The sequence below is a fragment of the Sus scrofa genome, chromosome 7 (genome assembly GCF_000003025.6).
Source record: "Sus scrofa isolate TJ Tabasco breed Duroc chromosome 7, Sscrofa11.1, whole genome shotgun sequence".
NCBI classification, from domain to species: domain Eukaryota; kingdom Metazoa; phylum Chordata; class Mammalia; order Artiodactyla; family Suidae; genus Sus; species Sus scrofa.
In genome coordinates, this window is record NC_010449.5 from 18,554,588 (window position 1) to 18,582,483 (window position 27,896).

At 37.3% G+C, this 27,896-nt stretch overlaps 1 long non-coding RNA gene across 2 annotated transcripts in view; it reads right to left on the bottom strand.

Moving 5' to 3' along the window:
• The window catches only part of LOC106504343, a 699,971-nt gene that overhangs the window by 319,590 nt on the left and 352,485 nt on the right, over window positions 1-27,896 (bottom strand). For both annotated transcript variants that reach the window (XR_002346092.1, XR_001297739.2), the window contains one exon: window positions 25,576-25,615. This is a non-coding gene — a long non-coding RNA (uncharacterized LOC106504343). The remainder of the gene's footprint in view (window positions 1-25,575; window positions 25,616-27,896) is intronic.

Here is a 27,896-nt window from a genome sequence, read left to right on the forward strand (position 1 = left end):
GCACTGAGATGGAACCTAAACAATCTTGAGATGAACAGTCCCCTCCTACTCTCTCTCCTCACTATACCCTCGTCACACTCACCTTCTTGCATTTCCTTGAGCTCACCCACACTTTCCTGACCCAGGGTCACTTGCCCTCACTAACCTATAGTTTGGAATATTTTCCTATTCAAGTCCCTGTTGAAAGAGGCCTGCTTGTCAAAACAGCACCCCTATCACTGGTTCATCTCTTATCTTGCTTAACTTTTTCTTAATAGCATTCATTATGGAGACTGTATTTCTTATTTGTTTGTTATTTGCTTCCCTCCTAGAATATGAATTCCATGAGGGCCAGGACTTGTTTATAATTATATTCCCAACACTGGGCCACCCAGTACCTTGTAAGAGGAAGCATTAAACATTGACTGAATGAAACTCACCCCAGAAAAGTAACTACCATTAACACTTCAATATAGACCCTTCTAGGTATTTTCTACATATACACAAACTATTTTTCAGAAATAAATGTTTTCCATGACGTTACTTTCAGAATTTCTAAGTATATGACATATGTATTTTCAAATACTCTTCACCTAGATTTCCTGGAGCAGAAATGCCCAAGTCTCACTCTAGCCATTTCAGACTAAGTCTTCTATCTCTGTCCATGATTCAGACTTTTACCTACCATCTTCCTTTGGACCTGCTCCGTTTCCTTTTGATGGTCAGCTTCATCAATATTTTCTGTCTCTTTTCTATTTCCTGTTGATATGCTTAGATCTTAGTGTTAAGAAAAAAAAAAAAACACACATCTGTGCTCAAATTCCTTCTCCCCTCTGCTATTTTATCACCTTTCTTCTCGTAACTATAAGACCTGGAGACAGTATCCTACAGTTTTGGTCTCCTCTTTCCCACAGTTCAACTATTCCATAAGTCTCCCTTAAACTCTGCCTTTTCCCCATAGGATTCGAATAAAACTGTTTTCTAAGCTCACCAATTACTTTCTAATTGCTAAACCCAATAGCTTTTCCCAGTTTAATTTCCTAGATTTCTGATGAGCACCTAAAATAATCACTATGATGACGATTCTTTTCTGGCCTCATGGTAGACATTGTACTGTAGGATGGCCACCATTGAATGAGCTTCACCACACCTCACCTCTGTGAAATGAGTAATCAGTTGCTTCCAGGTTGGTTCACTCTTTCTTGGAAAAGTAGTAAAATCTAGCTAGTCACAATCAAAACCATCTTATTCACAATTCCCTAGAATTTGGAAACAATTCTGCCAAAAAGGACAAGTATCAGGCACTTGAACAAAACTATATGAGCAGCAACTTTCCATTTCTTGTGGTAAAGACTGATTCTATTGAACCTTCTAGTTCAAGTCTTCAAAGGTTTTGTAGTTTATCTGTCCCCATCCCATAAACACTGTCCAGTAGTAAGACCTAACTTGTATCCTAGCTACTTGGACTCTGCTTCCTGTTTTGTTTCTATTGGCCCCTGTTTGCTGTGGCCCCAGTTTCCCCTTCTGGCTTTTTCATTTTAAGTAGATTCCACTGTTACACACAGTATGCAACTGATTATTACACTAATCCTGAATCTGTGTCCACCAAGTGTTTCCCTAGATTTCATCTCTTCAATCCTAGATGCCTGTACACATCTGAATCTCCAACTAATGTTTTTTTGAGTGCATGGAATCTGACTGTCTTATTCGTGGCTGTATACCCTTTGTATGACTGCTATCTGGCCTTTGGTAGATGCTAAATAGAGGGTTCTAAATAAGTAAATAAAGAAGTGAATGCACTAAAGTGAATCTGCCATTTTTCTGTTTGAAATGTGTTTCTGTTTTTCTGCTTACTCCTAGAAAGCAGCACCGCATGCTCAGCTTCGCTAAGCTTCTGCTCGCATGTGGCTTATTTTCCTTCCCTTGATTCATTTCTACTTTTATTCCCCATATTCAGCATAGACAGCTTCATCCTGTGAGGTCCTCTAATTCCCCATCAATGCTGTTTCTCTGTCAATGAGTCTGGAAATAGAAAAAGTGACACCTATTATTACTAAGGATGTCAAAAAAAGGATGGCTTCTTGCATTATTGGTGGAAATGTGTAGTGTTACTGCTATGGAAAACAATCAGATGGCATCAATTAAAATTGGAAAACACACTCTCAAACCAGTGGTTGCAATGTGGGAATCTCTGCCATAATAATAAAAGTGGTAATACCTAAGATATCTATATAAAAGGGTATTTATTGGAGCACTGCTTATAATGGTTCAGAAAGCTGGAAATAAATGCCCATCATAGGACAAATGATTTAATATGTGATCATAAGTCCATATCATGGTATGACCTTGAATACATACCATAGCAGATGACTTGAAGGGATTGCTGAATGAGAGAAGCAAGCTGTAGAAAAGCTTACATAAGATGTTATCACTTCTATAAAATGAAATAATTACCAGCTCTTCCCAATATAGATATAGATGCATGTAGATAGATAGTTTTTATTGAATTATATGACTACAGAGAAAAATATAAACTATTATTAGCTGTGAACATTGAAGCACGGGTAATCTGGGGTATGAACGGGCTTGAGGACAGTGGCACTGATGTGAGCAGAGAAGGAAAGTGAGAGGAAGGAGGGAATCAGGTCCTCCTGACAAAAAAAGACTGCTTTTAAAAAGCACAGAAATGTTCACATTTCTATAAAAATATCAGCAAATATTTTGGCAGTTCTTATTCTATACCAGGCATTGTTTTAGTGCCAAATATATTAAATTTATTTAATCTTCTATCAACTCCATGAAGGAGCTACTATTATAAACCTCACTTTTATGGAAAATGAAAGTGAAGCACAAGGAAGTTAAGAGACAAGCTAAAGTGGCACAGCAAGAAAGTGGTAATTTGAATTGGAATCCATACAGTGTGGTTTGAGAGACCACATTCTTAACTGTATGCAATGGTGCCTCTTAGGGTATATGCGGTATATAAAGAAAAGAAGTAATTCATAAAGATGCATATACAAAGTGGTAATTAAAGGAATAATATGGCTTTTACATTGTGCATTTTATTAAACCAGACTACTCTTTTCCTTTATTTGGAACTGATTACATTTTTTAAAGTTCTATTTAATATGAGCTAATATTACTATGCAGTTCTGTCTCCTGGATTGTATTGGCTATACCTAAACTGATCTTGGTCCCAATAGTCATCACAAACTAAGTATTAAGAATCTCATTTCAAGAGCTGTTGATAGAAGAAATTAACTACTTGTTACAAGTGCTTTTTAGATATGATTCACTTCTGCAGTGATCTATGGATTATCTAAAAGTTCTTTTTGGCCAGAATGAAAGAAATTTCTTATGATTAGTTTAAAAATCTACAATATGTTACCCTCCATTTGGTGGAGAGAGATCTAGGTGAAGGAAATATTACTCTCCAAAAATGAAATTAGTAAAAATCAATATATATAACTATCGCAAGAAACGACTTGCTTACTACAAGAAAAGAGCTTGGGGCTTGAGTCATGTTCAAACTTGACTTTAGTTTACTAGGCAGAGTCTGAGTTCTTCCCACAGAGGGACTGCCCACCAAATGATACCCCTCAAGTTCTCATTAAATTGAGCAACCTACAGAACTCTGGGTTGTTTGTGGGGTTTTTTTGTTTGTTTGTTTTGTTTTTATTTTTGTTTTGTTTTCTACTGAACTCATTTAAGAAGCAATTTCACCATGACCAGAGGAAATGACTGATTTGGCTCATCTTGTGTGACCTGTCTTCTACTTCAAATTCATGTGCTGACATTCTGATTTCCAAATCTTCTGTGTGTGTGTGTTTGTGTGTGTGTGTGTGTGTGTGTGTGTGTGTGTGTGTGTGTGTGTGAGTTGGGCCTAAATTTGCGTTCCAAAGTTTATCACCTCTGAGAAGCTGCGTAATGGAGATTCTGGACTTGAAGAGAGAAGAAAACTTCATGCCTGTGCCACCTCTCAGGCCCTATCCTTTATCCATCTTTCCTCCACAATTTGACATCTGTGAGCTGCAATGCCTCACAGCGAAAGGCCTCTGACCATGGAACTGTCTGTCTTTAAAGATACATCTTGATGTTGACATGCATCAAAATGCATATTCAGGCTTTAGAAGAGTGATGCCTAAGGTGATTCTAAATGATGGAATGGAAGAGGGACAAAATGAAAGATTCTTTCATTCTTAAATAGATTGAGTATGCATCTGAATGCCTAGAGGCAAACTCTGATTGACAGAGAAGATATATACTGGGACAGAGGTTAAAGGTGGACAGAGAGGTTTCAGAATTGTCAATGTAGCCATTGTCACTAAAGCATTCAGCCAAAAGAGGCCACTAAGATATGTGGAAAAAGAGAAGGAAGCCAGTGGGTCAAGGACAGACTTTTCTGAAAGAAGAAGAAAGATTTGGTAAGAGAAAGAAAGATGACTACAAAGAAATGGGATCTGTAATGAATGCCACTGCTAAATAGGAATGTGTGGGATTTGCAGGATAATTGGAAGAATGGGAGGACTGACATTAGGTGAAAATCAATGGTTCTTAATTAACACCACCCTGAAGAGTAAGGATGATGGGGGGAAAGAAATAGATGATTTATACAAAATAAGGTCCATCCCGGATAGAATAAATTATAGACTTTGTAGATGGTCAGGGACCCTGTCTAGGGTTTTGTTGTTGTTGTTGTTGTTGCTATTATTTCTAAGTATTGACTTTATGGGTAGAGGAGCATATGAGTACAGAACATAATCTATTCATATCCAACCAATAGCCTACCTTCATAAATAAAGATGGCATTACTAAAACATGAAACAATGGATAGGTGACCTTATGTCCATGATCCAAAGGTCAACTCACTGCAAGCCCTTCACATCAGAGACATTCACTGTAGCCTGACCCTGTTCCATCTGTCATGACTTCACTCTGCACACTGGGTTTTCTCCTGAAGTGGAAATAACAAACCTGAAAATCTCGCTTTATAAACCCATGGGATAAAAACATATTAAATGTATAAATGTAAAAAAGAGAAAGATTTAGCCTATTTTAAAAGAGAACTACCATAGATGTTTAAAAAAAAAAAAAACCCTTCACATATATAATGGGAAGGACATGTATTAGCTCTTTACGAAAGGGCAGAGTAGTGAGGGGTATAAGAAATAAAAAGGAAAAAGGAGTGTGAACCACTACATTAAGCTAGCAATTTAAGCACTCAGATAGCAGCATGGAGAAGGGATATTGAGGTCAGCTGAGGGACTACTACCTGACAGAACAGAACAAAGAAAGGGGAAAAATGACATTGCCTGCAAAATATATGGTATTTTCCTCTTCTGATCATCAAAAAAGGAGAAAGAGATGTTGAATATAAAACTTCCTAAGAAAGATAGTAGTAAGGTAGAAAAGACACAATTTCAATATATTTTAATATTTTTCAGTAATTTTCCAGAGTTTTGTTAATTTCAAGGCAAACTATTGAAGACATTTAGAAAGGTTAAAATTTAAAATCATAGAACCACTAAACTGACTTAAATGAACTGTCCTATTAAAGCTTAGAAACAATTTAGGTATGAAGATGAAAATCAGAATTAGATTATCTCACATGGTACTTAATGACAAGAAAAATGGCCTGCAATTTGTACTTTGTTAATATATTATTTTATAACTCATTCTCCATTAGCAGTCAGCTAATCAGTATTTTCTTCAGTTCAAAAAACAACCCAAGGAAGCATTCCGGTATTTCACTAGCATTTTGGCAGAATATTGGATAAAAAAGGACTTGATGTGTAGAAAGAGACTGGATTTTTTCATAATTTTTCTGGTTTTGGTTTTGTTGATTTTGTTGGATTTTGCTGATTACATGACCTCAGTAATTTAATTCTGGATTAAGTCTCCACTTTGCTCAAGCACCCAGCTATCACCAATCCACCTGGTGATAGTTTCCAAATTTTAGGTACAGATTATCAGAAAGAAGTAACCAAGTAATAAGAACTATACCTATGGAGTCCCTGTCGCTGCTCAGCGGAAACAAATCCAACTAGGAACCATGAGGTCATGGGTTCCATCTCTGGCTTCACTCAGTGGGTTAAGGATCTGGCATTGCCATGGTTTAGGTCACAGAGGGCGCTCAGATCCTGTGTTGCTGTGACTGTGCTGCAGGCCAGCAGCTGTAGCTCTGATTCGACCCTTAGCCTGGGAACCTCCACATGCTGTGGGTGCAGCCCTAAAAAAAAAAAAAGAACTATACCTATGAATTCCTATTTTGGGAGCGATACACTAACACGCAATCAAAAAATAAAAATTCATGTTAGAAATATTTACTGGAAAAAAGTCTTGAAAAACAACAATGGTGCCTTTATCTATCCAGAGCAAACTATTGTTGCAGGAAAATCATAGTATAAATCACAAGATTAAAAAGACGATTAGAAAAAGATAAATCATCAGTGGCCAGTGCAAAGCCAGCATTTCTTTTAAACTGATTCCCTCAGACCTAGAGATGAGTTAATAGTTCCATGGGGCATGGAATCGGGAATAATACCTATGGGGAGTGGGAAAAGAACTAGGCGGAAGGAAAGGAAAACAAAGATGCCATTGAATCAGATTCTTCACTTGATCCCACAGGCACATTAAACCTGAGCCATTTAAAGGTGGCCTGAATTGAGGGGGTAGGAACTTTGACAACTGCACCGAGCACTCATTGGTTGTAAAGTGTTCATGGGAAGGTCAAGATAACTTTTGGACCTAAGGCAATACCTGCAAGAGATGTGAAGTCTGCAGACAATATTCCCAGCAGCTAAGGAAATGTATGCTTCATCCCACATGCATTGGCAGACAGCTATGTTCACTTAGTCCACCCCTGTGCCTCTTCGACGAACCTGCTTTGTATAAGTATAATCGATACAACTTGAAACCACCCCTCAAGGTTTCTGTGAGTCCCTCTTCCTGGATATTTTTACAAGAAGAAGTTTAGTAGAAGTAAATAAAATCTTTCCACTGAACCTGATCTCAGGGCCATAATTAATACACGTTGTCTCCCTCTTCCACCACCCATTCTAGTTTCTTCACCCTGGACTAAAATCTCTGTTGGCCTAATGTTCCTTGAGATCCAGACTGTCATCCCTAGGAGGCCTGTGCCTCTCATCACTATGTCCTTTGCAGTGTGGCTGCTGCTCTGTCCATTTACTTTCTAAACTGGTTGGGGGGCAACACAGGTGTTCAGTATTCTATATACCTAGAGTAAGATTATCCCTGTTGTCAACAGCCTGACAGATGATCCAGCTCCAACATCTCTCTTAAAGTCTGTTTCCTAGCACAACTCGTGGCACTGAGTGTCTTAGGTTGGTTTCTTGAGAAACAAACACTGAGACGGAGATGTGCATTCAGATGGTTTATTGTAGTGTGCTCTCAGAAACACGTATAACAGGAAGAGGGAAGCAGGATTTCCCAGAGAGAGGAGCTGCACTTAAATGGAGATGCCATAGGGGCCTCAGGTGATTTCACAAGAAGCTTTAAAGCCAGATGATCCTAGTGGGATGTTCCTAATGGGTCCCAGAATTATAGTCTTACACTGACCAGTTATTGAACATGGACTTTTCCTGAGTGAGGGTACAATATTAGGCAAAACTGCTTCTTTTGGATGAAGATAATTCCTGTGGTAAGAGTCAGCTGTGAACTGTCAGCAGTACCATTCTTCAGCCACTGGGGAAATGAGTGCCTCCTATCTCAAGTGGGGACCTTGGAAGTATAGCAGGGTATCCATCATGGCATCAAAGCCACAGGGGATACCTGCAATAAAGAAAACCAGGCAATCTGTAAGAATTATGCATAGACTGATGATTGTAGCCCAAAAGAACTTTCCCATTCAAATCCTATATGACGTCCTTCTTAGTCAACCAATAAGCAGAGCTGTCTTTTTGTTTATTACTTAATAAATTTTTTTACATTATACTTGTACAATGATCATCACAGTCCAATTTTATAGGATTTCCATCCCACAACCCCAGCGTATCCCCCTAACCCCCAAACTGTCTCCTCCGGAGACCATAAGTTTTTCAGTGTCTGTGAGTCAGCATCTATTCTGCAAAGAAGTTCAGTCTGTCCTTTTTTCAGATTCCACATGTCAGTGAAAGCATTTGATGTTGGTGTCTCATTGACTTCACTTAGCATGATAATTTCTAGGTCCATCCATGTTGCTAAAAATGCCAGTATTTCTTTCCTTTTAATGGCTGAGTAATATTCCATTGTGTATACGTACCACATCGTCTTTATCCACTCCTCTGTGCATGGACAGTGAGGTTGTTTCCATGTCTTGGCTATTGAAAATAGTGCTACAATGAACATCGGAGTACACGTGTCTTTGTGAATCAAGGTTTTCTCTGGATAGAGGCCCAGGATCAAATGGTAGTTCTATTTTTAGTTTTCTGAGGAATTTCCATACTGTTTTCCACAGTGGTTGCACCAATTTACAATCCCACCAACAGTGTACTAGGGTTCCTTTTTCTCCACACCCTCTCCAGCACTTCTTGTTTGTAGACTTTTGGATGATGGCCATTCTGGCTGGTGTAAGTTAGTACTTCATAGTGGTTTTGATTTGCATTTCTCTAATCATGAGTGATGTTGAACATCTTTTCATGCATTTTTTTGGCCATCTGTATGTCTTCTTTGGAGAACTGTCTGTTTAGATCTTCTGCCCATTTTTGGATGGGGTTGTTTGTTTTTTTGGTATTGAGCTGCAGGTATTTATAAATTTTGGAGATTAATCCCTTGTCAGTCGATTCATTTGCAAAGATTTTCTCCCATTCTGTGGGTTGTCTTTTTGTGTTGTTTAGGGTTTCCTTTGCTGTGCAGAAACTTTTAAGTTTAATTAGGTCCCAATTGTTTATTTTTGTTTTTACTGTCATTACTCCAAGAAGTGGATCTGAGAAAATATTGCTGTTGTTTATGTCAGAGAGTGTTTGGCCTATGTTTTCCTCTAAGAGTTTTATAGTGTCTGGTCTTATATCTAGGTCTTTAATTCATTTTGAGTTTATTTTTGTGTATGGTGTTAGGGAGTGTCCTCATTTCATTCTTTTCCATGTGGCTGTCCAGTTTTCCCAGCACCACTTATTGAACAAGTTGTCTTTTCTCCATCGTATATTCTTGCCTCTTTTGTCATAGATTAGTTGGCTATAGGTGCGTGGGTTTAATTCTGGGTCTTCTATCCTGTTCCACTGATCTATATTTCTGACTTTGTGCCAGTACCATATGGTTTTGGTGATTGTTGCTTTGTACTATAGTCTGAAGTCCGGGAGCCTGATTCCTCCAGCTCCATTTTTCTTTTTCAGGATGTCTTTGGCTATTCTGGGTCTTTTGTGCTTCAAAACAAATTTTAAAATATTTTGTTCGAGTTCTGTGAAAAATGTCCTTGGTAATTTGATAGGGATTGCATTGAATCTGTAGATTGCCTTAGGTAGTATAGTCATTTTGATAATATTGACTCTTACAATCCAAGAGCATGGTATGTCTTTCCATCTATTTGTGCCATCTTTGATTTCATCAGTGTCTTATAGTTTTCAGAGTACAGGTCTTTTGACTCTTTAATAGGTTTGATCCTAGGTATTTTATTCTTTTGGATGTGATGGTAAACGTGATTGCTTCCCTAATTTCTCTTTCTGATCTTTCATTGTTAGTGTATAGAAATGCTTTTTATTTCTGTGTATTAATTTTGTATCCTGCAACTTTGCCAAATTCATGGATGAGCACTAAGAGTTTTCTGATAGAGTATTTAGGATTCTCTAGGTATAGTATCATGTCATCTGCAAATAACGATAGTTTTACTTCTTCCTTTCCAATTTGGATTCCTTTTATCTCTTTCACTTCTCTGATTGCTGTGGCTAGGCCTTCCAAAACTATGTTGAAGAGTAGTGGCAAGGGCAGACATCCTTGTCTTGTTCCTGATCTCAGCAGGAATTCTTTCAGCTTTTCACCGTTGAGAATGATGTTCGCTGTGGGTTTGTCATATATGGCCTTTATCATAGGTTCCCACTATGCCCACTTTCTGAAGGGTTCTTATCAGGAATGGGTGTTGGATTTTGTCAAAGGCTTTTTCTGTGTCTATTGAGAGGATCATATGGTTTTTCTTCTTCAGTTTGTTAATGTGGTGTATCACACTGATGAATTTGAAGATATTGAACAACCCTTGCATCCCTGGGATAAATCCCACTTGATCATGATGTACAATCCTTTTAATGTATTGTTGGATGTGGTTTGCTAGTATTTTTGTTGAGGATTTTTGCATCGATGTTCATCAGTGATATTGGCCTGTAGTTTTCTTTTTTCGTGGTATCTTTGTCTGGTTTTGGTACCAGGGTGATCATGGCCTCATAAAAGGAGTTTGGGAGAATCCCTTCCTCTGCAATTTTTTGAAATAGTTTCAGAAGGAGATGTGTTAGCACTTCTCTAAATGTTTGATAGAATTCACCTGCGAAGCCATCTGGTCCTGGACTTTTGCATATTAGAAGTTTTTTAATCACAGTTTCAATTTCACTACTTGTGATTGGTCCATTCATCTTTTCTATTTCATCTGGGTTTACTCTTGGAAGATTTTACCTTTATAAGAATTTGTCCATTTCTTCTAGGTTTTCCTTTTTATTGGTGTATAGTTGCATATAGTAGTCTCTTATGATCTTTTGTACTTCTGTGATGTCTGTTGTTTCTTCTTTTTCATTTCTAATTTTATTGATTTGAATCCTCTCTCTTTTTTTCTTGATAAGTCTGGCTAAGGGTATATCAATTTTGTTGATATTTTCACAGAAAAAGCTTTTTGTTTCATTGATCTTTTCTCTAATTTTGTTTCTATTTCATTGATTTCTGATCTGATCTTTATGATTTCTTTCCTTCTGCTAACCTTAGGTCTTGTCTGTTCTCTCTTGAGCTGCTTTAGATATCAAGTTAGCTTGTTTATTTGAGCTTTTTCTTGTTTCCCGAGGTGGGCTTGTATTGCTATAAACTTCCCTCTTAGAACGGCTTTTGCTGCATCCCATAGGTTTTGGAGTGTCGTATCATTGTTGTCATTTGCTTCTAGGTATTTTTTAATTTCTTCTTTGATTTCTTCAGTGATCCATTGGTTGTTTAGTAGCGTGTTGTTTAATCTCCACGTGTTTGTATTTTTTGCATTTTTTTTCTTGTTGTTGATTTCTAGTCTTAATAGCGTTGTGGTCAGAAAAGATGCTTGATATGATTTCAATTTTCTTAAAGTTACTGAGTTTGGAATTGTAGCCTAGGATGTGATCAATCTTAGAGAGTGTTCCATGTACACTTGAGGAAAATGTGTATTCTGTTGCTTTTGGATGGAATGTCCTATAAATATCTATTAAGTCCATCTGGTTTAATGCTTCATTCAGCCCTGTGTTTCCTTATTGATTTTGTGTCTGGATGATTTGTCCATTGCTGTAAGTGTGGTGTTAACCCCCACTATGACTGTGTCATTGTTGATTTGTCCTTTTAAGGTTGTTAGCAGTTGCCTTATATATGGTGGTGAACCTATGTTAATTGTGTAGACATTTAATATTATTTTCTTCTTCTTGGATTGATCCTTTGATCATTATGTAGTGACCTTCTTTGTACCTTAAAATATTCTTCATTTTAAAGTCTATTTTGTCAGATACAAGTATTTCTACTCTAGCTTTCTTTTGATCCCCATTGGCATGAAACATTTTCTCCCATTCTCTCACTTTCAATTTGTACGTGTCCCTAGAAATGAAGTAGGTCTCTTGAAGACAGCATATATATGGGTCTTGTTTTTGTATCCATTCAGCCAGTCTATGTCTTTTGGTTGGGGCATTTAGTCCTTTAACCTTTAAGGTAATTATTGATATGTATGTTCTCATTGCATTTTATTAATTGATTTGGATTTGTTTTTGTTTTTTTTTTTTTTTTGCTTTTTTCTTCCCTTTTTCTTTTGTTCTCTCCTCTTGTGGTTTGATGACTATATTTAGTGTATATTTGAGTTGATTCTTCTTATTTGTTTATCAATTGTAAATTTTTGGTTTGCAGTTATTCTGAAGTTTTGATATGAGTCTCTCTCTCTCTCTCTCTCTCTCTCTTATATATATATATATATATATATATATATATATATATATATGAGATTGTTTTAAGTTATTGCTCTCTTAATTGAAAGCTCATCTCCAGAGTCCTGCATTTGTACCCACCTCTTCTCATGATTTCTGATTTTGGTGGCATTGTTGTGCATGGATGATTTCACATCTTTACTGTATATATACCTTTACTGGTGAGCGTTGTCATTTGTAGTAGTTTTGTTTCTTGTTGCTGTCTTTTCTTTTCTGCCTAGAGAAGTTCCTTTAGTATTTGTTGTAAGGCTGGTTTAGTGTTGCTGAATTTTCTTAGCTTTTGCTTATCTGTGAAACTATTGATTTTGCCTTCAAATCTGAATGAGAGCCTTGCTGGGTAAAGTAATCTTGGTTGGAGGTTTTTTCCTTTCATCACATTAGGTATACCATGCCACTCCCCTCTGGACTGCAGTTTCTGCTGAAAAATTTGCCAATTACTTATTGGGGTTCCTGTATATGTTATTTGTTTCTTTTCCCTAGCTGCTTTCAAGATTTTCTCTTTGTCTTTAATTTTGGTCAGTTTGATTAATATGTGTCTCAGGGTGTTCCTCCTTGGGTTTATTTTATACAGTACTCGTTGTGCTTCCTGGATTTGAGTGAGTGATTCCTTCCCCATGTTAGGGAAGTTTTCGGCTATTATCTCTTGGAATATTCTTTCTAGCCCCTTCTCTCTCTTCTTCTGGCACCCTTATAATATGGATGTTGGTACGTTTAACATTGTCAAAGAGTTCTCTGAGGCTCTCTTCACTAGTTTCCAATCTTTTTTCTTTTTGCTTTTCCGCTTCCATAATTTCTACTAATCTGTCCTCCAACTCGCTTATTCATCCTTCTGCCTGCTGTATTCTGCTATTAGCTGCTTCTAGTGAATTTTTTATTTCAGTTACTGTATTTTGCATCACTTTTTGTTTAAGTTTTATATCTTGTATCTCTTTAGTCAGTGTTTCCTATAAGTTATCCATCTTTGCCTCCAGTTTATTTCCAATGTCTTGCATCATCTTCAGCATCAACAATCTAAAGTCTTTTTCCTGGAGGCTGAGAATCTCCTCCTCACTTAGCTGTTTTTATGGGGTTTTTTCTTTCTCACTTATCTGAGCTACAGTTCTCTGTCTTTTCATTTTTAGAGGTTTTTGGTGTGATGATCTTTTTACAGATAATAGAGTTGCAGCCTTTCTTATTTCTGATGTCTTCCCCCTTTGTGGCTAAAGTTGGAATGGGGGCTTGGGGTAGGCTTCCTGATGGGAGGGACTGATGCCTGGGCACTGGTAGGTGGAGCTGATACTAATCCCTCTGGTGGGTGAGGCTTTGTCTCTGGATGGGGTTAGAGGCAGCTGTGTGCCTTGGGGGGTCTTTAGGCAGCTTGTTTATTGAGGGGCAGGGCTGTGATCCCACCTGGTTTGTTGTTTGTTCTAGGGCTTCTCAGCACTGATGGGTAGAGCCAGATTTTCCCAAAATGGCCACCTCCAAAGAAAGGCAAGTTGCTGAATATTCCCGAGAGCTTTGGTTCCAGTGTCTTTCCCTCACAAGAAGCCACATTCACATCTCTTTTCCTAGGATGTCCTCCAAGAACTGCAGTTAGGTTTGACCCAGATTCCTAAGGAGACTTTGCTTTGCCCTGGAACCCAGTGTACATGAAAGTCTGTGTGCACCTTTTAATAATGGGGTCTCCATTTCCCCCAGTCCTATGGAGTTCCTGCACACAAGCCCCACTGGTCTTGTATGCCAGATGCTCCAGGGGCTCTTTCTCATATGCCAGATCCCCACACGTGGGAGTGTGATGTGTGGCTCAGAACTCTCACTCCTGTAGGTGAGTCTCTGTGAACCAGTTAGTTTCCAGTCTGTGGAGCTTCCCACCCAGGAGGCATGGGGTTGCTTATATTGTGTAATCACCCCTCCTACCTCTTGATGTGGCCTCCTCTTTGTCTTCTGGAGTAGGATATCTTTTTTAAGGTTTCCAGTCTATTTGGTTGAAGATTACTCAGCCTTTTATTGTGAATTTTGTTGTTTTTAGGAGAGAAGTTGAGCTCCAGTCCTTCTATTCTGCCATCTTAACCCCATCTCAAGGCAGAGCTGTTGTAACTGACATCTTTTCACAGATGAAAGTTGCCAATAACATGCCATATCAGGGTATATTTCCTTTTGTAGCAAGATTCTTCCACAATAATTAGAGTCAGCATGGCATAAATCACCTCTCAACAGTGGTTATGAACACTTCTTTATATATTACGAGTAACTATCCAGTATACTGCAGTGCCAGTTAACATCCATACTTACTCCAATCTGGCTGACATAATGAATTCCAGTGGGTTCTGGTAGGAGTTGTAAGACTTTAGGAAGCCAAATGCTCCACAGAATTAAATGTATATTGGGGAGAGCTCTGCCTGAAAATCAGAGTGAAACAACATAACATATGGTCTGAGTGTCAAATTTAAAAGGATATTTGTAGAAAGAAGTGTTCCTATCTGGAGGCAAATGGCCATAAAGCCCGTGAAAAGAATATCCTGGAAGTGTTTCAAGGTTAAAGCTCAGTGCTTCAAAGGTGATCCAGAGTATTAATGCTAAAATTTCTCTCTTCCTTTTCTATTACCTTTAATTCTTTCTTTGAAAATCTACATAAGTTTCACATGTCAATTCTTTGAGTTTAAATTTTGAAATCTGGAAGGAGTAGCCCATAAGGAAAAGGGAAGGAGAGACAACTTTTCAACTCAAGGTTGAGTATGTGCATATTTGCAATGAAAATAACTGATAACACAAGACACAAAAGGGAAGAGAAGAAAGTATTCCACTTGGATTTAATGTAGATATTTTACTCATGTAAAAACATACTTACCACATTTTTCTGATTAAAAAAATATATACAAACAAAATAAACAATAACTTTCTAAACTTTAAGCAAAAATTCTCAAGTTCAAATATTTTTTTCTCATTCATTGCTAGCAGAGATGACCCTATTTTACAATGTAAAATGGAAGTCTTCCTATTCCTGAAGCTTCTGAATCCAGTGCTTTTTAATTCACCCTCTGAAGATGACATCAAACTTAAACTGCACTTTTAAGGAAAAAACTGAAGCTACTGACTAGAATTTCCTCAACTTCTTGTTGCTAAACCTCTTTCCCACTTGTTATAATAAAGGAGAGTTCCTCCAGCTGTACACTACCTATCTTTCAGGCTTTGGTTCTATCTCAGCCTCTACAAAGTTATCAGAAAATTTCTGCTAGAGATTATGCCTTTTCTTCCCTGTTCTCTCCCCCCGCCCTCTTTATCCACTGGAACCTTTCAATCAGAAAGGTTACATATGCTACTTGCATTGTGCTAGCTTTCACAATTTCATCTTAAATAAGACTCTCCAGCTTCCCCTCATATCGTTTCCTATCTTACAACTGAAAAGGCCCTTGCTGATGCTACCAATAATGTCAATGCTGCTAAATTATCTTTTTGAACTTGTAGTCGATTTTTTCCCCTACTGACTAATCCCTACTAGATGGGAAGGCCACCCACAATGGCTGTTCTCTTGCTCTCTGTACATCCCCTGATCCACCAGTGCCTGCTTCACCTACACCCCACTCACATAACTGACTTTCCCTTCTTAATCATAGAGCCCGGCCAAGACTAGTGATTGTTCTAATCTTTAGATCAAAACTACCTCCACGATGACAGTTTATCAAAAGGACATGCTCCTCTGCTGGTTTGCCTGGTAACCAATGAACCAACCTGATATCAATCCCCTCTATAACTCATAATCTCCCTTTCACCCCATGGTGAAGACTGCCACCACATCCTGCCTGTCATCCACTGCACATAGTGGGGTGTTTCTCCAGGACCTTGTTTCAGATGTGTAAGATCCCCATACCCATTAAAACAATGATGTCTCTGTCGTTGACCCCAGGCTCTTTCTTCAGTCTTGAGGATAGGCAAGTAGAAGATAGGCTTGTAGGCCTGCAGAGTTCAGCCCAAAACCTAATTCTTTGACTAGCATGTCTCTACAAGCTCCTGATCCTTCTCTTTCTTCTCTGGCCAGTCCTAGTCTATGCAACATTTTTTTTTTTTTTTTTTGTCTTTTTGCCATTTCTTGGGCTGCTCCCGTGGCAGATGGAGTTCCCAGGCTAGGGGTCAAATCGGAACTATAGCTGCCAGCCTACTCCAGAGCCACAGCAACGCAGGATCCGAGCCGCGTCTGCGACCTACACCACAGCTCACGGCAATGCCAGATCGTTAACCCCACTGAGCAAGGGCAGGGATCGAACCTGCAACCTCATGGTTCGTAGTCGGATTCGTTAACCACTGCACCATGACGGGAACTCCATGTATGCAACATTTAAGTGCTGGTATTCCCCAAGATTTTTCACTAGTGGCTTATCTTACCTTTTGTTGTCTCCTTAAGTGAGCTTATAATTTTAGATAGCTATGGCTGCATAAACTGTATAATAAAATAACAGAGGCATACTTCTTGCCAATTAATCTGTAAATCAGTTGGATTCCAGCTAATCTGGACTGGACTTGACTTGGTTTGTCTTCAAGCTTTAAGTTAGGTCCAGATCTGCTCACATCTTTCATACTCTCATAACAGTAGCTCACTGATTTCATATTCTTGTAGCAGTAGCTCACAGCTCACTGCAATAGGGCAGGTACAACTGCATTTGCACATGTGACTGTGTCACGTCCATTAACATGCCATTGGCCAAAGCAAGTCATATGGTAAGCCCTAAATCTGGGAACAGGGAAGTAAATTCTTTTCATGGTTGTGGAGAGGAGAGGAAACAGATTTTTATGAATAGTGCCTTAGTCTCCTATTAGTGATACATTTATGACTAATGACTGTCAATGTGTGTGTGTGTGTGTGTATATATATATACACATATTATATATATATAATATATATATGTATTATATATATATATATATATATATATATATATATATATATCTTCAGCTCAGATTTCCTCTTAACATTTGACCTGTATATGGGAGTTGTCTACTTGACATCTTCAGCTTGTTTTTCATAAATATTTTCAAAATTCATTATCTCCTTTGTTATATTTCATCTTCCTTAATGATTCCTTAGCTAAATAAATAGCATCATCATTCACTAAGTTTGTATGATCCAGGCAATTACAAGTATCTATAACATCTTCTTCTTAACTACTCCCAAGAAAATATAATTAAACAACAATTTACATTCATTTTAAACCCAAAATATCTTTATAAAATCTCCAGACCCATATACAACTTAAAAATATTACTATCTCTTCCTTGGACTATAGCAATAGTTTTCTCACCCTTCAACCCCACATCAACTTTGTCCCACCAAACCCAAATCCATTCTCACCAATGACCCTGATATTTTTTTCAAATAGGACTTATTTTCACTGATCATGCCCACCAACCACCCTCCCCCACCACACGCACATTTAAATTCCCTCAATAACTTTAACACCCTTTTCTTGGGCCTCTTCCTTTCTTTTACTTGTTGTTCCAGCTATCTGTCTTCTATTTCTCAAAAAGTTCATGTTTCTTCTTGCTCAGAGTCTTCATCTATACCATTTTATGTTTTAGAACAAATGTTTTTTCCCAGCTATTTGTTCATCCTTCAGAGGTTATCCCAAAAGTCATTCTATTTACTGTATAATTTACATCATTCTGCACTTCTTCAAGACTCTTAGGAAAATTATGACTAAATTACCAACTGTGTGTTTATTCTACCATACCACATCTGTCCTCTGCTTCCAGAAATAGAATGAAATAGAATAGAAACCTCATATGGACAAAGACCTTGTTTCACTGCATTTCTGTAACTTTAGCACTTAGTTCCTGGTACTTAATAAGTAACTAATCAATAAATATTTATTGGTTTATTTAATAAGTAAACAAATCCTAGATTATCACTGAGCATTAGTGTTAAAATAATTTTTAAGAGGAACTTAAAATAATCCCCTTTCATCCTTATGCCTTATGGCTGAATTCTCTGCAAATCCTTCCTCCACATAATTCCAATGAGGTTAAAGAAATTTTCCAGTGTCATTAAATGAGTTAGTTTTTACAGAGTCCAGAACCACATTTTAATATTGTTTTGTCCATGCTATGTATAGAAAATTGAAACTCATGCTTCCTTAATATATAAAAGTTAAAATCAATGTTATAAGCATAAGTCCTTATGCCATGATATTTTTAGAGTAGCAGTGCTGCATACATTAAATAAAAAGGCAATATTAAGAGAAACAAAATACAAGCCACAGTCTGGGAGAAAAATATGACAAAACACATAAATGATAAAGTACTGGTATTCATAATATATAAAGAACACTTAAAACTCAATAACAAGAAAATGAATGACAATTAAAAATGGGGTAAAAGACCTCAACAGATACCTCACCAAAGAAGATATACATGTGGAAAATAAGTGTATGAAAAGATGCTCAACAGCATATGCCATCAGGGGATTTCAAATTAAAACAACAGTAAGATACCACTGCACAGCAATTAGAATGACCAAAATTAAAAACACTGACAGTAGTGAATGTAGGCAAGTATGTGGAGTGACAACACCCCTTTACTGCTGCTGGGAATGTAAAATGATACAGCCATTTTGGAAACAGTGTAAATTTTTCATGAAACTAAACATACATTTACCATAAAATCTAGCAGTCATGCTACCTAGTATCACCCAAATGAACTGAAAACTTATGTCCAAACAGAAACCTGCACACAAATGTTTACAGCAGCTGTACTCATAAAGTTGCCAACTCAGAAGTGTTCAGTTTGCAAATGGATAAACAAACTGTGGTATATCCATAAAATGGAATATTCAGTGATAAAAACAAATGTGCTATCAAGCCACAAAAAGAAATGGACGAAACTTAAATATATAAAGCTAAGTGAAAGAAGGCAATCTGAAAAGGCTGCATCCTGTATGATTTCAACTACATGACATCTGGAAAATGCAAAACTAGGAAAACAGTAAAAAAAAAAAAACAAAAAAAAAAAAACTGTGGTTGCCAGGGGTTTTCTGGAAGGGGGAAAGACATGACTGGGTGAAACACAAAGGATTTTCAGGGTGCTGAACTTATTCTGTATAATACTGTAACAATGGATATATATTGTTATAAGTTTTTTTGGAGCCTGTATAATGTACAATGCTGAGTGGACTCATGTATATTATAAGCTTTAGTTAATAATAATGTATCTGTATTGACTCATCAATTGTAATAAACGGACACTAGACAGTAATAATAAAGTGTGTGTGAGGGTGGCAGTTGAGAAGGTTTATGGGAACTCTCTACTGTCAGCTCAGTTTTTTTGTAAACATAAAGCTGCTCTAAAAATTGCCCACTAATTTAAAAAAAAAGATACAGGAAACACTCATATTATACATAGTCTGTAGTTAACAAAGAAAAAAAGAAATTCTTTAGCACATAGCGCCATGATTGTTGTGTTCTGAGTGGGCTTTATAAAGTAGCAGTTTATTCAAGTAGAATCATGAACAGTGGATGTGGGAAAAGACAGTGTACTAAAAAGTTGGTTTGAAATAAAAGCATCATAATCTTCATTCTCTACTGTTGATACATACATTAAAAATAGGATACTGAGAATTTGGTCATTAATTCACTTTTCAGATGACTGTTTAGTTTCATGGTAGCAGTCTTTGACCACTTTTTTCTTACCCCCATTGAATTCTTTCATAAGACAGTGGACAGATGCTTAGCAGCTGTTGCTGCATGTCAGGAAGCAGCTTTATAACTCTGTCTCCCAACGAAATAAATACAAAGTGTAGGTTATAGACGTTCCAGTCCTCACATCATTGGTATGTACTGGGAATGCTATAATGGCTACCACCTGATACATGCAGAAGGAAAGCAAGTACAAAAAAATGTTCCATGCACCTCATGCCTTTCTGAAAAATGATAGCTTTCCCCCAAGACATATGGAAACAACTGCTTTCCTGAATGTGTAATGTCTCAGGGTACAGACGAAGCCAGTCGGCTTGACAGATAACAGCAAGGAGAGAAATATATGAACATTTCTCTTTGGGCCAAGAAGCAATAATGTGTCTTACTAGAGTTACTGCCTCTATTAAAACAAGATACAAGATATTAATTGTATGACTACAGGAGACAGAAACAAGGGCTGGAGCACAGCTCCAAAACAGCATGGAAACTGTCACTTCCTCAGTTCAGCCTCCTCTAATTAAGTCCCAATGGGGTCTCCTGTTCATTTCAGTAATGGGCACTTCTCAGGATAAATGATATTTAAACACAGAAAAATCCCTGCATCCAAACTGGTCACCAATTCAAATTCTTACCGGATGGCAGTGACTGCAAATTGGTATACACTCCTCCAATGTCTGTTTGTTTACTAGCAAGGGGTTGTGAGGTAATGAGCACTTGTGAGTTAATGCCTCTTCAGAGCAGACCATGGCTCTAGTTAAGACCCAAGTCATAAAAGGCCAAGAGAAACCCAAACACCAATGATATGGAACAATACAGACAATTCAGTCTGGGAGAAACCAATACCAGAACCAGAATGGGAGCTCTGCGTCATTTTTGTAGTTTTCAATTTAGCTGACTTGAGGGAGTGAGCTTCTCTTTTCCTATAAAACCTGCAGCCATGTCTAATATCTTGTGTGTAAGAATACTGAGAAGGAATATACATGTTCATTTTGCACAGGCTCCTGTGGGGCTGCGCCTCTTTGCCATCTGCGTTTATCTTCATCTCATGTACTTGTATTTCTCTACCTGCTTCCAGTATGAATCTTGTCTTCTTCCTCCTCACCAGTGCTCACACTCCTTTTAGTCTTATTTCTTTTTTCCTAGATTTTCTCTGACCTTATTAACTTTTCAACGTTAGGAAACAAATAAAACTGGGTCTCAAACTGAAAACCACAAAACTGGCAAAACACATGATAAAAGATACTTATTTTGTCTTTTTTCAAATCTTGAATTCTTAAAGGTAGATGTTATTTTTTGTTCAAATGAAAAGTCCATGAACATATATAGAATTTAAGTTAGTTAATTAGATTATGAAGAAAGGCTGCCAATTCCAGCAGAAAATAATCTATGAGGATTGATTTAATAACTATTATGTACAATTGGGGCCATATCTGACTTGAGCCAGAGATGAGTTGATGATCTAGAAGGAAAACCAACATACACCATTCAGCTGGCCTTTTTCATTCCCTAGATCCTTGCATATTTCCCTCCTGCACTATTAATAAAACAAGTGAGTCCTAGGAGGCCATCTATTTTACTACACTATTATTCCATTGGGTAGTGTCCTAGGTTAATAAAGCCTCATTAACAATTGCTAGCAGAGCCCCTCAAGCTTTTCAAGAATTCGTTTTACAATAATGGAAAGAACATCACAATTTCCCCCCATATCCAATTTCAAATGCCCTAAAGCAAAGAATAAGAAGTTGGAAACATAAAAAGGTATGCTATCTTTTGCAATGTCAAAAACAATCATTCCAGGGGTCACTGTTAGTTACTGAACAACTAGTGTGGGATTAAAAGTGCTGCCATTTAAAAAGTGTGTGTTATTTTTTTCTTTGTCCTGCACAGCACAGCACTATGTATCAGCAGCTTATGGGAAGAATCCATTGCTTTTGCCTTATATTTTCTAAATTCCCCACAAAGGTAACAGACATTTTTCTTGAAGCTACCTAATACGAGCACAGTGGGGTTGTGTCATATTGTTGCCATTTTTTAAGGCCAGTATCATATTTGTTAGAGTGACTAAAATGCATATTTGTACATGCTTAAAACTTTTATTGAGAGAGGCTGATGATTATTAACACATGTTGTCTCAGTAATTAAAAGGGAACTAGGTCATTAAGAACTCATTAATCTTCAGTTTTTTTAATCCCACAGGATCATGTGAGAGGGTAGAACAGGAAAAACTATGCTTTGCCTTTCCATTGGAAATGAAATAAAAGCCATTATGATAATGAACCTAGAATATGGATCTCTGTTTCATTCATTTTGTATTTCAACTGCAGAACAACTTATGACTTATTAGAGTATGTTCTTTCATTGTGTTTAAAAAGATGGATCTTCTAACAATGGTCAAAATATATTTCTATGTTTCTGTTAAATATATATTGGAGTTGACATAAAAGTTATAATTTTTCCACCTTGGTTTCATCTGCACTTGACTAATAAAAACATCTATTCCTTGCCAACTCCTTGTCATTCTTTGAATGCTCTTCACCCTTGCATGCTTTTTGCCTCCTTTCCCTTTTTATGGAATTGCTTTTCTTTCAATCCTCCTTTTTTGTAATTCCCAACTACCTCCAATTTCTCCTCCACGATGTAAAGCTATTATATTGCTTTAAACTATAAAATCTTATTTCCTGGAGCATTGCACAACTAAGTCAAAGATTTCTTAGCGTCAAGAACAAAGACTTTCATTTTGTAAAATACTTAGTCTTGAGTGATCCTCTTTCTTCCTGGAGTTGAGAGTTTCAACATTTTGCTGAAGGCTCAAAGCCCTTTAAGCTAGGCAGGGCAGTAGAAAGAAGAACTCACAATATTTTATTGTGGAATGTTTTTTAATGAAATAATGATCTTGGAAGATGTGCTCCGGACAGCTCAAGAGACAGAGATGTTCTGATTAGCCAAAGGGCAAGCATCACGTGGGTCAGCGGCAGGACACCAGGCTTACTTCTCTGGCTTAAGGCAAAGCGGACCAAGTTAAAGTGCAGTCTGTCTCTTCACCCGGCCCCCAATTAGTACCAGCTGCAAGGGCGAGCTTCGTAATGCAGAGATGGCTCAACTGAAAGCTGCACCGGCTCCCCAGTCTACTGCCACAAAGCACCATTAAGCTATACAATCTCCCACCACCGTAACCAAGCACCAGAGATACACCCATCAGCACATTACTTCTTTGTCATCTCTTTTGCCCAACATCAATAAGGAAACCACAATTCAAGTATCCCCAGTGTGCTATTTTGATCAAGGCCTCTCCCTACCCCCCAAAAAAATTCCTTGTGCTCTTACACTTCATAGTTCAAATCTGACTTTGGAGGAGGCAATATTCTTTAATAAACACACATGATTTTACAAAGATTTTTAAGAAATCACACATTAGACAGTAGTCTATGGAAAATAATTTTTATAGGAAATTTATTTAAATCCCCTGTATTTCAAACCTCCCTCTGAACGTCCATGGAGAGCCAATGAAAAGACACACAAGAATAGTCAAATGCAAGGTCTCTGTTCTATTACAGTGTGGATCACAACACATGCAAAAACCACACACAGCAGCAGCAGCCACCTCACTAGACCAAGTTTAGTATCACCCTTGTTTCCTTCAGGTAGAATGGTATCCTCACTGAGCATATCACATTTGGAAGAGCACCAGAGGCTGTGTTAGGATGGTGAGCAATAACTTCAGTGTACATGAAAGTGATTGCAAACCACATAAATACATTCCAAGAAATGTGCCACAAATTTATGCCTAAGTTAATTCCTCCTTAGCTAGATCTTCCCAAAATGTTTATAGCCATACCAACATCAGCCAACATGTTGGGAAATGTGATGGTAGGGGATTCATAATAGAATATCATACATTTCCAGATTTTATGTGACTACGTAACCATTACATTTCTAAGGCCCACCTGAAGGCTGTAGAAAGATCTAATGTAAGAGAAGGCCCTGAAGTTTAAGCTTCTTAATTTTACAGCAGATTTTCTTCTGGTTTTATGATGGGTTGGATAGTTCTATATTGAGGTCATTTCAGAAATTTAAAACCTAATGTGACAGATCTATTGACTTTTAAGCTATGCTAAGCAGTCTTGATAATAAGTACTCATTTCCCACCTCAAAAATTAAAATTTATGGAGACACTAATGCCAAGTTTCCAAAAAAAAAAAAAAAATAGATTCCTCAGGCTATCAGTGGGACCTTGGGAAGCCATGGATCATGTTCAAGTGGACGACTAGAACTAGATAGAACTTCTAGGGCATCTTGTGGAAAAGTCAGAGACATATATAGAAGGAGGCAGATCTTGCCATTGGAGATCCATCACTATTTAGAAGCCAGCAAGAGGCAGATTTCCTGAGGATGGAATGGCATCCTGAGGGGTCTCAGAGGGTCTGTGAGTGAGTTGCAGTGTCTGGGCAGCACAACAGAACATGGAATCAGGTGAGGGTAATACATGCAAAGAACTTAAACCACAAATTTGGATGTAGGAAACGAGCGTGGCCTCTGGTCCCCACAGAGTTTCCTTCCAAGATAAGAAGACTACCACAGGTAAGTAGACACCACACTGTTAAAAGAAAAGGAACTAAAACATAAATGTGGAACTCAATTTTACTCCAAGTTCAGTCACTGACTCCCTGTTTCTTGTGTCTGAAACTCTGCCTTAGGAGCCCACAGAGCATCCCACTTCCACAGCTCCTCTGGACAAAAGTTCTGACTTTTCCTATTAATTCAGTTATAAATTAATTGGGATGTATTTAAATGCTTGTTGTGTCAGGCTCTGTTCTAGTTACAAAATCTCTAACATTTATACTTTGTAATCTAGTGAAAAGGCATACAAATATGAAAAAATAAAAGAAATTATTTCAGATGGCGGTGCTATGAAGAAAACAGCAACAATAAGGCACATTCTCATGGATGGGTGGGGTACTTTCTCTAGGGTGATAATCAGGAAAGATGTCTGTGAGGAGAAAAGTATAGAGAAGGAGATATGGCATCAAATTACCTCAACCTTTAGAGACCAAGTTAAGAAATGGGCACTTTATTTCAACTGCCTAGGAATTTATTTTATGTTTGAAAGCAGAACAGTGATACAAACCTATTTATTCTTCAGCATGATGGCTCTAACTTCTGCATGAAAAACATCAACATACCTCTATTTCCCATGTCTGGGTGTTTCCCTTTGATTTCTACTATGATCCTCTTAGATAACATCCTTCAACCCAGTAAGCCCACTCAGCCCCTGGAGTCCAGTTTTCTCTGGTTGGAATTTTGTCCTATTGCAAACTGGGCCAAGGTTCTGACCCTGTAGAGAAATTCCTAGTTGGCCAAAGAACCAATAGATGAAGAAGGACATGGCAGGGTATAGTACTGGTTGGCATCTGTTACCCATCAGTAATTCTGGCTAACCCAATTTTATGTGGAGAGAAAAAGCATAATTTTTGTCGATACTTCCAGACAGATGAGCCATGCTCTGAAATTCTTATCTAATGCTAGAATGGGGGTAGGGGGTAAGGGCAGTGGCTTCTGTATATAAATTTCCTATTAAACAGATAAAACTGCAACAAAACCCACAGAACATTGCAACTATAGTACACATCATTTCAGCTTTCATTTCAAAAGATGTCTGAGCATCTTGCAATAGTACATAGTTATTATGAATATTAATTTAAACTAAAAAGAGGCTGAGATGTATAAGTGCAGAGGTCACAGTCTCAGAGATAATGATAATGACAATAAACCAAACAACTTTTAGATGTTTGTATAAATAAATTGAGGTTTTCCAAACTTACTCTTTTGGGATTTGTAGGAAATCAAACGTTCTGCTGATAACTGCAAAGGGAGAAAATGAAACTTTTTAATCTGTAAATTCCATAAGGAAATAAAGTAGATTCTGAAACTTTAAATTATCTGGATTTTAGGGGTGGTAGTGGAGAAACATGATTTAGTCTTAACAAAATGCACACAATAATACAACAGGAATGATCACACTGAATATATATTCATTAACGACATGTCAAATTTGTTCAAGGATAGAATATTCAGCTCTAGCCAACAAGAACCCAAAGCCCGATTAGAGCTGAAGGCCAAAACAGGCAAAATGCAGACTCCCTAAAGCCAGAGTAGAGAATTGGGTTGAACAATATGTATAAAGAATTGATGTTTTATACTCTCTGTACAGCAAGTTAATCCTATCAGGAATAAGTATTGATTTACATTTCACATCTAACTTTCCCTGCTTCTGTCAAATTTAATGAATGTTGATGCAGATATTGATTCCCCCAGCAAAAGGAAATTAACAGGACAATGTCCAATTTTGACCTTTACTTAATGAGCCATGTATACATCAAAAGCCTTTTAGAACATGTTGTTGATCAGCCACAGAGCTGCAGAAGCAGTCTTATAGGCCAAAAATAAATAAATAAATAAATAAATAAATAAATAGAAAAATTTAGACTTTTAATGATCTCTCAAACATATAGGGCTCAACAGAAATACAAAAAGGGGCAGTTACCTTGCCACAATCTAAGCAATGAGAAATCTTCAGTGGCTTGCAGAATGTGTAAAATGGGATATGTCTACTTAAAATTCAAAAGGCATCTTTTACAAGATCCTGAGGGGTGTTTATTTAATAGCAGTCCGGAATAAAACCCCTGGCTGTGTACCTTGATATCTAAAAATAAGTCCCAGCACATGTTTGTTTAAATCAGTGCTACTGGAAAAAGCTTGACTTTAGTTTTGATGTTCTCTTGGGCGAAAACTCAATTCTAGTTCACTGAAAAGAGATTACATATATTCTGAGGATCTGCTGCTACTAATTATCTCATTTCTTTTTTCTCCACTATGTGCTTTGTCTAGATGATTGAGATGCATGGAAATAATCAAATAAACATCTGGATCCTCTGAATAAACACCCTTAACTAGGTATAGAAAGTCGAGTTGTGATCAAATATTCCATTTAAAGTCGTAATTTGTTAATGTAAACACCAAGAAACTTTTATATTTTGTGGTATATCGTAATTTTTTGTATAAAACTGTTCAAAAGCAATAGCTATTACCAAGTCTTAAATATAGTTTATTAGATAAATATGTGATAGTGGTGTTTGTTGTAACAAGATTCTAATAGTGAAAAGTATAAGTTATTAGTACAGGACTACAAGGAGGTCCATGCTTTTTGTTGAATTAATAAATTTTGAAGCTCTTTTCAACTGTCTACTTGACAACTCTCCTTGTTTAAACTATGGATTTTTCAAACTCAACAAGTCTACAGAAGGGCAAATGGAGCTCAGAGGCATTATGCAACTGGCCAAAGAAAAGAGAAATATGAAGTAGAAAAGAGACCAGATCCAAGTGAACTGGTCTCACATAAAGTTGGGACAAACCAAGCACCTTATAAAAGGAGGGAGGTCATTATCTGCTTTGTGGAAATGTTTAAATGAATTCCTTGACTACTGAACAACTAGCTTTTTTAAAAGTTATAAAAAATATTCAAATTTTATATGGTTTACAGATATATATAGCCTGAAATAATTCATACTTATAAATTAAATTGTGCATAAACATGTCCTTTTTTTGTCGTTTTAGGGCCATATCCATGGCATATGGAAGTTCACAGGCTAAGGGTCAAATTAGAACTGCAGTTGCTGGCCTACACCACAGCCAGAGCAATGCAGGACCCAAGCCATGTCTGAGACCTATACCACAGCTCATGGCAACGCCGGATCCTTAACCTGCTGAGTGAAGCCAGATGCTCATGGATACTAGTCAGGTTTGTTACGGCTGAGCCACAGTGGGAACTCCAACATGTCCTTTCTTTAAATAAATCCATCTGGTCAGTGTAGATATATCATTCTGAAACCCAGGTTACAGTAGAAGGTGGCCTAGAGAGACTTCTATAAATATTTCTGATTATATTATGGAAACTATTGAGGAAAGACCTGCTTTGTTAGGTTCTTTCAGCTATTTTTTTTCCCTAATGTTTTAGCTCAAGTCCAATCATGACTTTTTTAACTCTGATTTTTAGTGTATAATCCATGTAATAATAGATTCTATGGAAAATAGATTGGAGGAGATGGATATCTTTTGCAACTTCATGTAGCAAATACATTTTTTT